At 44.0% G+C, this 16,542-nt stretch overlaps 1 long non-coding RNA gene across 1 annotated transcript; it reads left to right on the top strand.

Moving 5' to 3' along the window:
• Positions 1 to 11,638: 11,638 nt before the first annotated feature.
• LOC141571625 (uncharacterized) lies at positions 11,639 to 15,901 on the top strand. Its single transcript, XR_012496536.1, has 3 exons — positions 11,639 to 11,859; positions 13,148 to 13,302; positions 13,660 to 15,901. It is a non-coding gene; the product is annotated as an uncharacterized LOC141571625 (long non-coding RNA).
• The last annotated feature ends 641 nt before the right edge of the window (positions 15,902 to 16,542 follow it).

The raw sequence follows: 16,542 nt of genomic DNA, 5'->3' as shown, positions 1-16,542 counted from the left end.
GCAATATGACAATAGTCTGTCACAGCCTTTGAGAAAACTGCAGCCCAGGAGGAGACAGACCAGTAACCAGTTGCTAAACAGTAACATTAGAGCAATGACAGAGGTCTCTGTGGGGTGCTGTGGGGAGCCAGAGGTGCAAGAGGAGGCCCGGCGGTTTATGTAAGCTTACACCTCCTGACAGTCACATACACAGGTGCTCGCTCGCATGTGCCCCACTCGACCTGCTTTGTACCTGGAGTGCCCACCTCTGTCCTTAGGGGCAGCTCCATCACCCTGGCACTCCTGTGGTTACTGGGTATCTATCACTGGGCTTGGAGACAGGGCAGCAAGGAGAACTTTGCAGACAGGCTGAGCCTGGAGCTATGGCGGCTGCCGGGGTGGGCGGGGCTGTGATGGGCACTCCGGCCGCTGGAGGCCAGTGTGAGGGTCCTGAACAACACTCAGTGGCTCCCATGGCCAACGTCTGCGATAGGAGCAGGGTCTGCCTCTCCACCTGAGCCTCTCCCTGGAGCCAGTGCTGCCATCCACCTCCTGTAATGCACACCCCATTCTCCAGGCACGCTCGCCCCCCAACACTGCAGGACCTTTGCCTTCTGAGCAACAGCTTCTGTGCCACCTCCCCACCTGCCCAAATGCCTCCCACCCATTCTGCAAGGCCCAGCGTCATGTCTTTTCATGGCGGAGGGGGCAATACGGACAGTCGGGAGGAAAGCAGTGGGCACAAGATGCAGTCTGTCCCCTGTTCAGCCCTTAAATTGGGTTTGAACCTTTTAAGGGGGAGGTGAGGACTAGATGGTGAAGGAGCAGCTCCTGTGAGAGACAGGAGGGTGGCCAATGTGGGAGAAGCCAGGTCTGGACCCAGAGTAGGGAGGGGACCACTTCCTGTCTCTACATGGAAGACATTGTGTCCTGTTGAGGGTGCCACCACATTGTCCAACATACAGGGTACGGCCGAAACCTTCCAGGACATGAGAAGCAGCTGGCATGGGGCACCCCTTTGGGGTCTTCTGGAGAGGGGGCCTCTGTAAGAAGCTGAGAGATTGCACAAGCAGATTCAGGCAGGTAACAAACCAAGGGTTTAAAAGTTGATGTGACCATCTCTGTACCAAGAGATTGCTGCAGTGACTGGGCTCCTTCAGTGTCACACCTGTCGGCAGATCCACCTCCTCTTCCAGACTTGCAGGCTGTGAGCTCCCCAAGGAGCAAGACTGGGTTTTACGTGTCCCTGTGTCTCAGGCCAGGGCCCAGCACCATGGAGGAGCTAGCAAGGATCGTTCCATAGCTCGTCCCTGTTACCCAGGCGCCCAAGCAGAGAGGGAGCCAACGCTGACCGCTGGGCTGTGGGGCCTGGCCAGGCCCTTTCCTGAATAGCGCTGCTCCCAGGAGGTCCCTGATCTCCCTCCCCAGCTTGGCTCTGCAGGTGACCTCCTGTAGCCCCAACGAGGAGGGGGCATTACTGCACACGTGACCTAGGCCTGGGCAGGCACCTGGGAGGGCAGAGGAGAGGCCAGGTTGGTCCCTCCGATATGCTCTTCCTCTTGAGAGCAGTGCGGGGCCAGGCAGCAGCTGGGAGCTCTGCATGTCTTATGTGTACTGGGAACCTCTGATAAATGAGTGACCAGACCCCAGCCAGTCACTTCCTCCCTCTACACTCTGATTTCCTCATTGGTCAAACTAGGATCCTAAATCTCAGCTTGCAATTTCCCTCTTGAGAACTACTGGCCCCCATTGTTTATGAAATGGAAGACTTGTGTCTTCTTGAGGCAGGATAGATAACCTAGGAAACTGAGAACCCCCTCCAGGCTACAAGATGAGGTGCCTCACTGGTTACACAAGTAACAAGTGACTGTATCCAGTCCTGCAGCTGGAGAAAAACAAGAACCATTTTCATCTAGCAAGGCTAATCTGTATGACCCTATGACCGGGGATCTGACATTTAGTTAATTATAACGTCATTTGCATTGCGGTTGCTATGACTCCCATCAGGAGTCTGATGCCATGACAGTTCAGGAAGAACCAAGTAAGGACGAAAAAGTGGGAAACGGAGGGTCCTGCCCAGGGAGAGGAGACGAATGAACCAGTCAATGGGACGTCACCAACACCCGCCCTGGGAGGGATGAAAACCCCTAATCCTGACTTCTTCAGCAGGGCTCATTCTGAGTTCGCCTGCACTTTCCTCTCCTGTGTGTACTTTCATTTTCAATCAATGACTTTCGCTTTCCTGCATCTGTCTCGCTCTTGAATTCTTTCTTGCACGGAGACAAGAGCTCAGTCACGGCTGCTCTGGGTTGAATCCTCTCTTGGACATCCCCGTGAGGGTCCAGTGACATTCTGTGGGCATGCAAGACCCTAGGGGACCAGCCCAGCTGTCTTTCTAGCCCTGTTCCCCATCTTCCCATACTAGGCCCCCCACATTCCAGCCACGGGGAATTTCTGGATGTTTCCTGAAAGTGCTGCTCTTCCATACTCATTTTTGACCTTTCCTCAGTCTAGATGCTCTTTTCTTTCTCTTTTTTCAGAATAGAAACCAAGCAATTTATTTTAAAATTATAATAAACGTTATGAAAATACATGTGCCCACTACATTGTTTCTTCAAATGTTTGTTTCAGTAAATGTCTGTTAATTACTTAACGACATATTGATAATGAGGGTAATGATGTGTGTAAGGAAAATTCATTTCGACACAAAACACTGTTATTCAGATTTTGAGATATAATAAAATGTAATTTGGGATTAATTGTATGAAAGAATCATATTCAGAAGTTCTGAAGTGCTAAAATATGTTTATAGAAATACAGTATATTTTCTTTATGATATGCATATTTGGAAGTAATCAAAAAGGTATTTTCAAATAGATAGAGTTTTCAAAAATATTCAACTTATTCGCAATTAGAGGCAAGCATTTGTTTCCCAGAAATTGACGTGCTAAAAGGCTTGAAACTGGGGTGGCCGGATGGCTCAGTTGGTTAGAGTGCGAGCTCTCAACAACAAGTTTGCAGGTTCAATTCCCGCATACGATGTTGGGCTGCGCCCCCTGCAACTAAAGATTGAAAACAGCAACTGGAGTTGGAGTTGAGCTGCGCCCTCCACAACTAGTTAATGAGTTGACTTGGAGCTGATGGGCCCTGGAGAAACACAATGCTCCTCAATAAAAAATTAAAAAAGAAAAAAGGCTTCAAACTGTTCTAAGAAATATCTTGCCCTGTATTATTTTTCATAGTATTAATTAACCAGCATACTTTCTTCATGGTCAAAGCAAACACAATGTTAAACACAGCCCAGGCTAAACTGTTATACATTATTAAAATTAGTGGAATCCTTTTTTTTTTTTTTTTTAAATTAGGGAACAGAGTGCTTCTCCAGGGCCCATCAGCTCCCAGTCGTTGTCCTTCAATCTGGTTGTGGAGGACGCAGCTCAGCTCAAAGTCCAGTCGCCGTTTTCAATCTTTAATTGCAGGGGGCGCAGCCCACAATCCCATACAGGAATTGAACCAGCAACCTTGCTGTTCAGAGCTTACGCTCTAACCAACTGAGCCACCCAGCTGCCCCAGTGGAATTGTTTTTCAATTGTAAACATTTTTTATTAGTTTCTGGTGTACAAAACAACATAGTAATTAGACATTTATATACCTCACAAAGTGATAACCCCAATAAGTCTATTTCCCATCTGACACTGTACATAGTTATTACAATGTAATTGTATTATTGACAATATTTTTTATGCTGTACTTTATATCCCCATGGCTATTTTTTTAATTTATCGCTGCTGTTCAATATTATTTTATATTAATTTCAGGGGTACAGCGTAATGGTTAAGCACTAATATATTTTATGAAGTGAACCCCCCGATAAGTGTAGTACCCATCTGACACTACACATAGTTTTTACAATATTATTGACTATACCCATACTGTACTTTACATCCCAGTGACTACTTTGTAACTACCAATTTGTACTTCTTAACCCCTTCACCTCTCTCTCCCAGCCCCCTAACCACCCTCCCAGTTAGAAACCATCAGTTTTTTTCCCTATATCTATAAGTCTGTTTCTGTTTTGTTTGTTTATTTATTTTGTTCTTTAGATTCCACATATAAATGAAATCATATGGCATTTGTCTTTCTCAATCTGACATATCACTAGCATAACCTCTAGGCCCACTCATGTTGTTGCAAATGGTAAGATTTTATTCTTTTTTATGACAGAGTAATATTCCATTGTATATATGTACCATCTCTTCTTTATCCAATTGTCTATTGGTGGGCATTTCAGTTTCTTCCATATCTTGGCTATTGTAAGTAGTGCTGCAGTGAACATAGGGGAGCATATATCTTTTCGAATTAGTGTTTTGGATTTCTTTGGATAAATACCCAGGAGTGGAATTGTTGGGTCATAAGGTAGTTCTATTTTTAATTTTTTGAGGAACCTCCAAACCATTTCCCACAGTGGCTGCACTAATTTGCAATCCCACCAACAGTGCACGAGGGTTCCCTTTTCAACACATCCTCACCAACACTTGTTTGTTGATTTATTGATGATGGCCATTCTGACAGGTGTGAGGTGATATCTCATTGTAGTTTTAATTTGCATTTCTCTGATGATTAATGACTGTAATGACGAGCGGGGAAAAGAAAAGGGGGGGAACACAGTAGAGTGGGACTAATGAATTTATTTAGCAATGTCTAATCAATGTATTTAGCAATATGCAATAGTGAAAGACAAAGGCAATTAATAGAATGTGCTAATGACAGAAAGTAAAGGTGGTTAAGACTAAACTATATACATTGATAACAATGTCACATCAAAGGAGTACACACACTTATAAGTTTAAGAGATGCCAACACATGTTTACTATTGATCAAAGATCACTTGGCTAAATACACAAATAACATCAGTAAGGAGCATCCAAAAGCAGTACTGAGCTCTATAGGATAGTTACTATTACAGTAGATGCCAAAAGCTCACCAAACCGGGGTGGGGAACAGCACTGGAAAAGTCATAAATCAAAGCCTTGCCAGGTCTGTAGCTGAGAGAAACTCAGACGTCTCCCACACCGCTCCTTGCTAGTTCCCAAGAATGCTGCTGCTATTGCAATTGTTGCTGTTGTTGTCATTGTTGTTGTTGTTGGAAGTTAGGAAGTCTTCTGATACTGCAAGCTGCAAGTTACATACAAGTTCCCAAAGATGCTAGAATGATGACAATTCACCAACAAAAGAAGTCTCTGCTGTCCATTGAGGCAAGTTCCGACCTCTTACTCTGAAACAATCCAATCCTGAAAAGCAGTCCTGAAGCAGCCAATCTTCTGAGTAGCAATTTCTTGAAATAGTAATCAATCAATATCAATCCACCTGAGGTCTGTCTTATATATCTCTTTAGATGCACCCCAGAGACAAGTTTTTGTGTTCCTGCCTCCCCCTCCGGGAGTGGCCAGTTCCGGGAGGGTCCGGCAGTTACTGATATGAGTGCTGTCCATCCGGCCGAAGGGCCAATTCATCCAGATAAGCGATGTCTACTGTCCTTGCTCAGGACCATCAGCCCAAGGTCTTCCAAAGCCCAGCAACGTGCCTGTCACGTCGTCCTGATATAATTTAGCTACTTCTTCACTTCATCTGCTGATGTGGGCGAAACAGACAGAACAAAGAGGGAATTCTCTGAACCCCTGATCAAGAATTTCTTTAACCCTAAGCTAACTATCACCTCACAGCACAGACAGAACAGCAAACATCATCTCATATCTCCCCTACTCGAGAGAATGAGACCAAACAGAAAACCTCATCTCACGTCTCCCCGGCTTGGGAGAATGAGACCAAAGGGGGAATTTACTCAACCCCTGATCACAGCACAGAAATCACCTCACATGCAGGAACAGATAAAAGCTAATAGACAAAAGCTCACATCAACTAATGAAGGCAAATTTTCCTCAACATCTACCCTACAGTGACATTGAGCATGTTTTCATGTGTCTGTATGTCCTCTTTGGAGAAATGCTGCTGTTTAGGTCCTCTACCCATTTTTCAATTGGATTGTTTGTGTTTTTGGTGTTGAGTTGTATGAGTTTTCTTTTTATAAATTTTTGATATTAACCCCTTATCAGATGTATCATTGGCAAATATGCTCTCCCATTCAGTAGGATGTCTTTTCGTTTTGTTGATGGTTTCCTTTGCTGTGTAAAAACTTTTTAGTTTAATGTAGTCCCATTTGTTTATTTTTTCTTTTGTTTCCCTTGCCTAAGAAGATATATCTGTAAAAATATTACTAAGGGTAATGTCTGAAAGTTTACTGCCTATGTTTTCTTCTAAAAGTTTTATGGTTTCAGGTCTTACATTTAAGTCTTTAATCCATTTTGAGTTTATTCTTGTATATGGAATAAGTTTCATTTTTTCTTGCATGTATCTGTCCAGTTTTCCCAGCACCATTTATTGAATAGATTGTCTTTACCCCAGTGAATATTTTTACTTTCTTTGTCATAGATTAAATGGCCATATAGGTGTGAATTTATTTCTGGGCTCTTTATTCTGTTCCGTTGATCTATGTGTCTGTTTTTATGCCAATACCATGCTGTTTTGATTACTATAGTCTTGCAGTATAGTTTTATGTCAGGTAGCATGATACCTCCAGCTTTGTTCTTCTTTCTCAAGATTTCTGTCACTATTTGAGGTCTTTTATTGTTCCATTTAAATTTTAGGAGTATTTGTTCTAGTTCTGTGAAAAATCCCATTGGTATTTTGATAGGGATTGCATTGAATCTATTGATTACTTTGAGTAGTATGGACATTTTAATGGTGTTAATTCTTCTTATCCATGAGCATGGTATATGCTTCCATTTATTTGTATCTTCTTTAATTTCTCTTGTCAATGTCTTATAATTTTCTGAGTACAGGTATTTTACTTACATGGTTAAAGTTAACCCCAGATATTTTATTTTATTTTATTTTATTGATGTAATTGTAAATGGGATTGTTTTCTTAATTTCTCTTTCTGATAGTTCATTATTGGTGTATAAAAATGCAACCGATTTTGGAATATTAATTTGTATCCTCCTATTTACTGAATTCATTTATCAACTCTGATAGTTTTTTGGTGGAGTCTTTAGCGTTCTCTCTCTATATAGCATATGTCATCTGCAAATAATGACAGTTTTACTTCTTCCGTTCCAATTTGGGTGCCTTTTATTTATTTTTCTTGTCTGATTGCTGTGGTTAGGACTTTCAGTACTATGTTGAATAAAAGTGATGAAAGTAGGCATCCTTGTCTTGTTCCTGATCTTAAGGGGAATGATTTTTAGCTTTTCCTCATTGAGTATGACATTAGCTGTGGGTTTGTCATACATGGCCTTTATTATGTTGAGGTATGTTACCTCTATTTCCACTTTGAGAGTTTTTTTATCATAAATGGATGCTGGATTTGGTCAAATGCTTTTTCTGCATCTATTGATACGATCATGATTTTTATGCTTCATTTTGTCTTTGTGGTGTACCATGTTAATTGATTTGCAGATATTGAACCAACCTTGCATACCAGGAATAAATCCACTTGATTATGGTTTTTGATCTTTTTAATGATTATTGAATTCAGTTTGTTAATATTTTGTTGAGGATTTTTGCATCTATGTTCATCAGGGATATTGGCCTATAGTTTTCTTTCTTTTGTAATGTCTTTGTCTGGTTTTGGAATCAGGATAATGGTGACCTTGTAGAACGAGCTTGGGAGACTTCCCTTCTCTTAAATTTTTTAGAATAGTTTGAGAAGAATAGGTGTTAATTCTTTTTTGAATGGTAAAATTTACCTGTGAAGCCATCTGGTCCAGGACTTTTCTTTGTTGCAAACTTCATGATTACTGATTTGATTTCATTAATAGTAATCTGTCTGTTTTTCTGGTTTTCTGTTTCTGATTTTCTGTTTCTTGTTGATTCAGCGGTAGAAGATTATATGGTTCTGGGAATTTATCCATTTCTTCCAGATTGACCAATTTGTTGGCACATAATTGCTCATAGTATTTTCTTCTTCTTCTTTTTTTTTTTTTTATATTTCTGCGGTATCAGTTTTCACTTCTCTTTTATTTCTAATTTTATTTATTTGGGTCCTCCCTCTTTTTTCTTCATAAGTTTTGTTAATTAATTGTTTATCAATTTTGTTTATCTTTTCAAAGAACCAACTCTTTGTTTCATTGATTTTATATATATATATATATCTCCTCTATTTCACTCTGATCTTTATTATTTCCTACTTGTGCTCACTTTGGGCTTTGTTTACCATTCTATTTCCAGTTCCCTTAGGTGTAAAGTTCGATTGTTTATTTGCAGTTTTTCTTGTTTCTTGAGGTAGGCCTGCATTGCTAAAAATTTCCCTGTTAGGACTGCTTTCACTATGTCCCATAGATTTTGGGTCACTGTGTTTTCATTTTTGTTTGTCTCAAGGTATCTTTTGATTTCTTCCTTGATCGCATTGTTAACCCATTCATTGTTTATAATACTGACATTTATCCTCCATGTGCTTGTGTATTTTTCAGTTTTCTTTTTGTAATTGATTTCTAGTTTCATACCGTTGCGGTCAGAAAAGATGCTTGATGTGATTTCAATCTTCTTAATTTTATTGAGACTTGTTTTATGGCCTGACATGTGGTCTAGCTTGGAAAATGTTCCATGTGCTCTTGAAAAGAATGTATCTGCTGCTGCTTTAAGTTGAAAAGCCCTAAAAATATCAATTAAATCCATCTGGTCTAGTGCATCATTTAAGGCCACTGTTTCCTTGTTAATTTTCTGTCTGGAAGATCTGTCCATTGGTGTCAATGGGGTGTTAAAGTCCCCTACTATGTTGATCTCTCCCTTTATGTTGGCCAACATTTGTTTTATATATTTAGGTGCTCCTCTGTTGGATGCATAGATGTTCACTACGGTGATGTCCTCTTGTTGGATTGACCCCTTTATCATTATGTAATGTCCTCCTTTGTTTGTTATTATAGTCTTCATTTTAAAGTCTATTTTGTCTGATATAAGTATTGCTACTCCAGTTTATATTTTGTATCCATTTATGTGAAAAATCTTTTTCTATCCCTTTACTTTTAGTCTATATGTGTCTTTCAGTCTGAGGTGGGTGTCTTGTAGACATATGCATGGGTCTTGTTTTTGTACCCATTCAGCTATCCATGTCTTTTGATTGGCGCACTTAATCCATTTACATTTAAAGTGATTATTGATATGTGCATAGTTATTGGCATTTCACTATTCATATTTTTTATCTTCTTTGTTTGCCCCCTTCTTCTTCTTAAAGAAGTCCCTTTAAGATTTATTGTCATACTGTCTTGATGGTAGCGAATTCCTTTAGCCTTTTCTGGTCTGGGATACTCTTTAGCTTGCCCTCAATTTTAAATGATAGCTTTGCTGGGTAGAGTAGTCTTGGTTTTAGGTCCTTGCTTTTCATCACTTTGAATATTTCCTTCCACTCCCTTCTGGCCTGCAAAGTTTCTGTAGAGAAATCAGCTGATAGACTTATGGGAGTTCTCTTGTAAGTAACTAGTTGTCTTTCTCTTGCTGCTTTTAGGATTACCTCTTTGTCTTTAACCTTTGACATTCTAATTATAACGTGTCTTGGTGTGGGCCTGTTTGTGTTCATCTTGTTTAGGACTCTCTGCACTTCCTGGGTTTGCATGTCTAGTTCCTTTGCCAGGTTAGGGAAGTTTTTAGTCATTATTTCTTCAAATGCTTCTGAATCCCTAGCTCTCTCTCTCCTCCTTCTGGTACTCTTATGATGCAAATGTTATTATGCTTAATGTTGTCCCAGAGGTCCCTTAAACTATCTTCTTTTTTTTTGTTTGTTTAGTTTTTTTTCTTTTTGTTGTTCCGATTGGGTGTTTTCTGCTAGCTTATCTTCTAAATCGCTGATTCAGTCCTCTGTTTCATCTAGTCTGCTGTGATTCCTTTTGGTGTATTCTTCATTGCAGTTATGGTAGTCTTTATTTCTGAATGGTTCTTTTTTATGGTTTCTATGTACTTTTTTACGTTTACTATCTTTTTGTTGAAGTTCTCACTAAGTTCCTTAATCATTCTTGTAACTAGTGTTTTAAACTGTCTCTGGTAGGTTGGTTGTCTCCATTTCATTTAGTTATTTTTCTGGAGTTTTTCTCCTGTTCCTTTATTTGGGACATATTTCTCTGTTTTGTCATTCTGGCTGCCTTTGTATGTTTGCTGCTATGTATTAGGTAATCTCTTATGTCTCTCAGTCTTTGATGAGTGGCCTTTTGTAGTAGATGTCCTGTGTGGTCCAGTGGCACAGTCTCCCTGATCACCTGTGCATGTGTTCCAGTAGTGACCCTTGTGTGTGTTATCTTGTTGTAGTTGAGCCTTGATTGCTTTCGGTGCATCAGTGAGTGGGATGGATTCCCAGGCTGACTGGCTGTGAGAATTGGCTGCACTCACAGCGTATGAGCTTCTGTGTAGGGGCTGACTCCTCAGAGGGGGATTCCCCCAGCAGGCTCTTGTGTGTGCCGTTTGTGGGGTTAATTGGGTGGTGCTCTGATGTGGTCTGAGGCTGGCCCTTGGGTGTGTTTTTTCTGTTGCCTCCCATGGAAGCCAATTTCAGCTTTGCCTCTGATCAGACTGAGGATACCTGGTAGGAGCTACAAAGCTATATGCAGTTGGTTGTTGCCTGTGCTGAACCTGGGGACACGTGAGGGTGGCCTGGCTGTGAACTGAGGTCTGCTGCCACTAGTATCAGGCCTGGGACAGCTTAGCAAAAGGCTCAGGGCCCCCTAGGCGCATTGTCACCTAGTGGCTGCCCATAAGGCTCAGCTGCTAAAATTGCCTCCTTAGGTGTGTGAGCCAGGCTGTTGAGATGGTACTGACAGTGCCCCCTGGTGACGCAGCCCAAGTTGGGCAGGGCAGGGCAAGGTCCCAGGGAGTCTCAGGGTACAGCCAGTGGTTTTCGTAGAGTTAATGCAGGTTCAGTTCTTGTACCAGTGCTGAGTGTGGCTACCCCACAAAACATCCTGAGAAAACTGTGGCCAGCCATCGCCCACCTCAGGCTCACAGAATCCTGAGAACCACTCAAGAAAGGCCACAGTGAGAGCTGGGGCTGGCTGCCTGCGAAGGACAGTTTCCTAGGCTACTGCAGGCCCACAGCTGCTATAAAAGGCTTCTGCAGATTGTGGGGTGGGGCTGAACCTGCAGACCCTGGGCAAGTCACCCCCTTCCAACACCTCCCCCCCACCCACACACACAGAAGTAAAGATAAGGCCTGTGTGAATGCACCTATCCCTCATCCAATAACTTTAATTCATTTCTGAAAACCCTGCCCCTGATGAAATGCTATAAAATGGAAACATTTTTTCATTAATTTTCCTGAAAAAATTACAGTGTGTTCTATCCCATGCCAAGACACTCAATTTCTCACAGATAGAAAAACATAGCAATTGAACAAGGAAAACATGTTTATGTACATCATAAACAACAACCTGAAATTAATACAACACTATAGTTTGTACTAAAATGTAATGTGATGAAGGTTTATCTTTCCTGCACAGGAGGGGCAGCGCCCTGCCCTGGAGGAGAAGGGCGGGAGGGGGCGGGCATCTCTGAAGGCTGACTTTCAGGCAGTGCCTTTTGGGGCTCATGGTTATCTTGCACTGAAAAATAAAGTTACAGCAGAGAAAAATAACTTCCGGGCAAAGTAAAGGCTTACCAGAGCCGTCCTGAGCAGATGGCCACGGCTGTGCAGGCAGCAGCCCGAGGCGCGATGGAAGACGGCCCCTCTTCCTGCACGATAACAAAGCAAAACAATTTGGTCCACGCAAACATGGCCCGCAACTGAGATGTGTTCCACATGAAAATCTCTGCCTAGAGATGGCAGAGTCCAGGAAACAGATGGTAAGTGTGTCTTCGTCTGAAATCGTAATGCAGAAATATCTCTTTGTAGAGTATATTTAATTAGTGGGTTTGGGGTGAAATGTTTGTGCAGTTAGACCTCGTTTTATTGCACTGCACTAAATCACGCTTCACAGATGTTGCGTATTCTACAAACTAAAGGCAAGACTCCACCAGCAAAAAGATTATGGCTCGCTTGATTGTGGTGGTCTGGAACCAAATTTGCAGTATCTCTGAGGTAGGCCTGTGTAACAAAAAAAGGGAGGGCTTGCTGTCTGAAAAGAGCCCCTAGGACAAAAAGTCTCCAGCTTTTTGTCTCCGCAGAGCCTGAGACAAGGGCCTATATTTTCCCAAGACTCGTTTCCCAGGTTCTAGCCCTGTTATTAGGCGTCCTCTATGACCCCCAGCTGCCCACTGGAGAGGGGGAGGCTGGGTGGAAAAGCCAACTCTTGTGGTGGTAAAGTATGTTTGGGAATTCAGGAGAAGCAGAGCTGGAGTTGAAGCTCTTAGGTTTTATCCACTGCCCTCCACCCAGAGGCCACAGCTTCCTTCCCCTCTTCACAGCTAGCCGAGGCTCTGGAGGAGAAAACATTCCATGAACATGGTTGGAGTCTGAGAGTTTATATTAGATGTATATTATATAAGATTCAAGTCAAAATACAGGACTATGATTCTATAATCAAACATGATTCTTTCCCCTCCCCCCTGTGGAAAGCCTGCTATTTTCTGGGCACAGTGTCCATTGCCCCCACTTTATGTCAATAAAGCCCCGCATTTCCTTTGGAGTACTGCCCCTCCCCGACTCTTGGTCATGCTGCTTGGATAGGGTTGGCTCCTCTCAGCCCCAGGGGCAGGGCCTGGATGTCTGCAGCCAATCAGTGAAATTCCCCAGCCATAGGCATTGACATACAAATGAGCACATGATCTGATTCAGTCCAGGGAGACAGGGTATTCTGGGAAAGGAGCCACTGCTTTCCCAAGAGTTGCTAGCAGAGGTGTGCTCACTGCCTCCAGACTTGAAGGAGGAAACAGTGTAGTACCAGGAATGCTGACAGCCATCCTATGGGGGGTGCAGAGGGCAATGTTAGGATAAGGTTACCACCATGGAGGGCAGATTAGAGAGGGCAGGATCAGGTCCCTAAACATATCCCAGGGCTGCTGGATCCAGCCTCACCTGAAGCAGTTAACTTTGTTTGTTTTTAATTGTGTGAGCCTTTCTACTGTTTAATTCAGTGTTTTTTGTTACTTGTAACTAAATATTCCCTCCTGATACTCCTGGTTTCTGCTGCAGAGTATCGAGGCCCACTCCCATGTGACAGGAGTGTCCTGTCTCAGGTTACTCACAGACAGGGTTACTGAAGCCGGTGCTGCTGGGTGCACCCTGCGTGGGGCCTGGAGGCCAACACATTTGATTCATGATGGACATCTCACGCTGCCAACTGCTTGGTAACTCAGGGTGAGGGGGTCAGTTTTCTAGAGCCCATGGCGAGAACCTGTTTCCTCAAAGCAGAAGAATCACTTCTTCAAAGGCTCTAAGACTTTCGGGACTTTCCCCCAGGGGGTTTGCTGCAGAGGAGCCCTGTACAGCATTATGCCCTGCCCTGGACGCTCTGAGCACCACGGGGCAGGGGCTGAGGGCAGGGGGGCCTGTGCCACAGCCGGGGTCCCAGCAGAGACTCCATTGCTCGGGGCCCCTCAAAGCTGGATTCTTACAAGTTGCTTAGAAAAGGTGTCAGAAGTGTTGGTGTTGAAGCTGCTTCCAAAATCCAATGAAGGCCACCAAACATTGTGCCTCTTTTTCAGGGATAGGGGTTCAAGCTGCAGCAGATTCTCCTCACTTTGAAGAGAGTGTTCCGACATACCTCAGACCATAGACCTACAGGATTCTCACTGAGGTGGCAAGTCCTGAATTATATCACCCACAAGGCCCCTGATTTTCTCTCGGGAACCTGAGAAGTAACTGCCGGAGGGGGTTGAGTTCCTGCTGACCTAGTGTAGAGTGAATTCAGGTGGGAACTGTGTTATCCCTGAGCTCCTGAAGGGATGCTCGGACCTACCGACCACAGTGGAATTCCTGTCCCCAGGAGTTAGCCAGATGCTCATCTAACATTCCCTCCACTTGGCCTGTGCTCAGCACCCAGGTAAAGGGCAGCAGCTGGATGGAAGACTCATCGTGTCCTCTGTTGCAGCAGGTCTTGCTCAAAGGCACAGCCCGCTCCTGCATTTGCAAGGCTCTGGGTCCCAGTTACAGGTTCTCAGGGGAGCCGATTATTCACCAAACCTAGAGGATTTGGGTTGTAGAATAAGGTGAGACCTCACGGGCTGCTTGCTCATTTCAGCCCCAGGGACCCTGATCAGTTACTTATGTCCAGGGATCTCTGCCCCTGGGTGAATCCCGTAGCCCCATCCCTGCCCACCTTCTGCCTATTAGAGGATGGCTGTGCCCCCAGTTTTCATGTGATGACTTTACCTGTGTTGGGTTCCTCCCACCCACTCTAAGGTTAGAATTCCTGTTGCAACAGCAGCCCTTCTGCCAGAATTCCTGGAGCAGTAGCTGAGCTCACTGTAAAGATTTGAAGGTACCGGTTAACAAGGAGTTTGGTTGTTGTTGGTCATGTTTGATGTGTGGCCAAGAAAATGGTTGTCACCTACTGCAGGGCACATAGTTGACTGATGGCCCCCCTGCTGCACTCTGAGTCCACTCGATTTGTGTCAAGGCCACATCTCCCCAACTGGGCCTGGCAGGGATACCCGGCAGGCCCGTTCTGTGCCGGCTTTAGCTCCAGGACTCCCATGGGCCTTGCTGAAACTTTCTTAGAACTGCATGGGCTGCAGTCTGGGACTCTTGCCACCCAACTTTTCTGCCTTCGCTCTGTCCTTCCCATGGGTCAGGCTGCGTAGTGATCTGATGGTCCTCCCCACTCCTCTGCCTCGCCCCATTTTCCTTCACAGTCATTTTCTAATCCCATCTTGATGTCTGCTTCACCTCACATATTTCATATCTTAAGTTGGATAAGAGGTTCATGCATGTTTTTTATATTATTCTTTATACCTCTTATATATCTGAAATGCGGTACTAATTTTTTGATTGAAAAAGACAAGATTATACTTCTCTCACTGATAGCGTCCTCACAGGGAGTAGGAATCCATAGCTGCATCCAACGTTCCTGTCTCCAGTCGCTTTGCCTTCCTTCCCCTGATTGTGCCAGGGATTTTCTGGTCCGTATTAGCCAATTAGTGTGGATCGTCGTTTGGTCCAGAGTCTCATTAGTGACTTCTGCAAAATGTCAGAACTTCTGCCAACTGCCTGAGAGAGCACCCTGAATGCAAAATTTCTGGTGATGATACTCATATCAATGAACTCAGCCCAGTCCCCACTCCTGCCCCTTTCAGCTTGATCAGGGCACCCTCAAAACCCGTTACCACACATATTCCTCGTACCCTAGAAATGTAAAGTACTGAATTCCTGCAATTCTTTCTGGGTATGATTCTTCTCTTCCCCTGATTCTTCATTGTATCGTCTGGACCATGTGCAATCCAGATCCTGGATATTCCAGGAGAAACAGTGAGGGGTCCTGGGGGAGCTCAAGGCTGGGACAGTGAGCTCCTTGGGGACTGAGTGTCCTCCGAGTCCTGTGATCCTTCCCGATATCACCGCTCCGAGGCGATACTAATGCTTCCTGACCAATGCTCTCCCTTTCACAGAAGGGACCTGGTGAGGTCGTGAATTCAACTGACACTGTAATTCAGTAACTTCAAACTCAATCTCTAAGTTCAGTCTTCAGCAATTTCAATTCTATGGCTACATGCAATAAAAGATTCTTTCAGCATGGTCATATAATGGAGCTAAATTTTATTCTGTGCCTTGAGGCGAACACTGTGAATTGAGCCTGTCACTTTCTTGCTTTAAATTATCCAGTGTTAGGAACAAGCACCCAGCCTATAGTCCCAGCATTCCTCGCCCCTTATAAATTGGCCCAGGGCAGCTGTTAGAGTTTCACTGTCAGCTGGCATGGGCTCCCAGGTGGCTGGAGGGTACAGCACGATTGGCCATTCACCACTGTGTCCCGTTGGTGTCCTCTTTTCTGTTAAATCATAGGACCAAGGGTCCTACTGATTTTGGCCCCATGGAGTTATGAAAACCAATTCCAAGTAGCTTGCATATCCATTGTTGTTTTTCATGAATCCCTGGTACTAATTTTTGAATTGGGATTATTTGCTTGCAAGAACCAAAAATTGACTCTGAAAAAGTGCGACAAGAACAGGGACATATTGAAGAGACAGTGAATCGGGTCACAGAATGGAAGAAAAAGCTGGACAGTGGCGTCAGTATCTACGGGACCCAGGGCCACTCTGGCAACCTGAGTAGCACGATAAGCTGTGGGGACAGAGTCCCAGAGAGCAGTTTCCAGGCTCTCGGCCTCACGTGGGGAGGTGCTGGCTCTGGTAGTGAATGACCATCAACTGTGATTGGTTGGCCATCGGCTGCAGCCGGTTAGCCAATTGGCTACTGATGTAACTACGGGGCTGCGTTGATTGGTTGGTTGGTTGGCAGAGAAGTGAATGGCGGACTGAGGATCCTGTGGCTACTACTGCGTGTGTCTCTCCTGACCGCCAGCGAGACTATAGTGGTATGACTCCCCTACCTATGGCTCCATGGGTGTTCCTTTTGGCCTTGCCATATCC

This window comes from Rhinolophus sinicus, linkage group LG05, assembly GCF_036562045.2.
Source record: "Rhinolophus sinicus isolate RSC01 linkage group LG05, ASM3656204v1, whole genome shotgun sequence".
Taxonomy (NCBI): Eukaryota; Metazoa; Chordata; class Mammalia; order Chiroptera; family Rhinolophidae; genus Rhinolophus; species Rhinolophus sinicus.
This window is presented reverse-complemented; position numbering and strand designations above follow the sequence as displayed.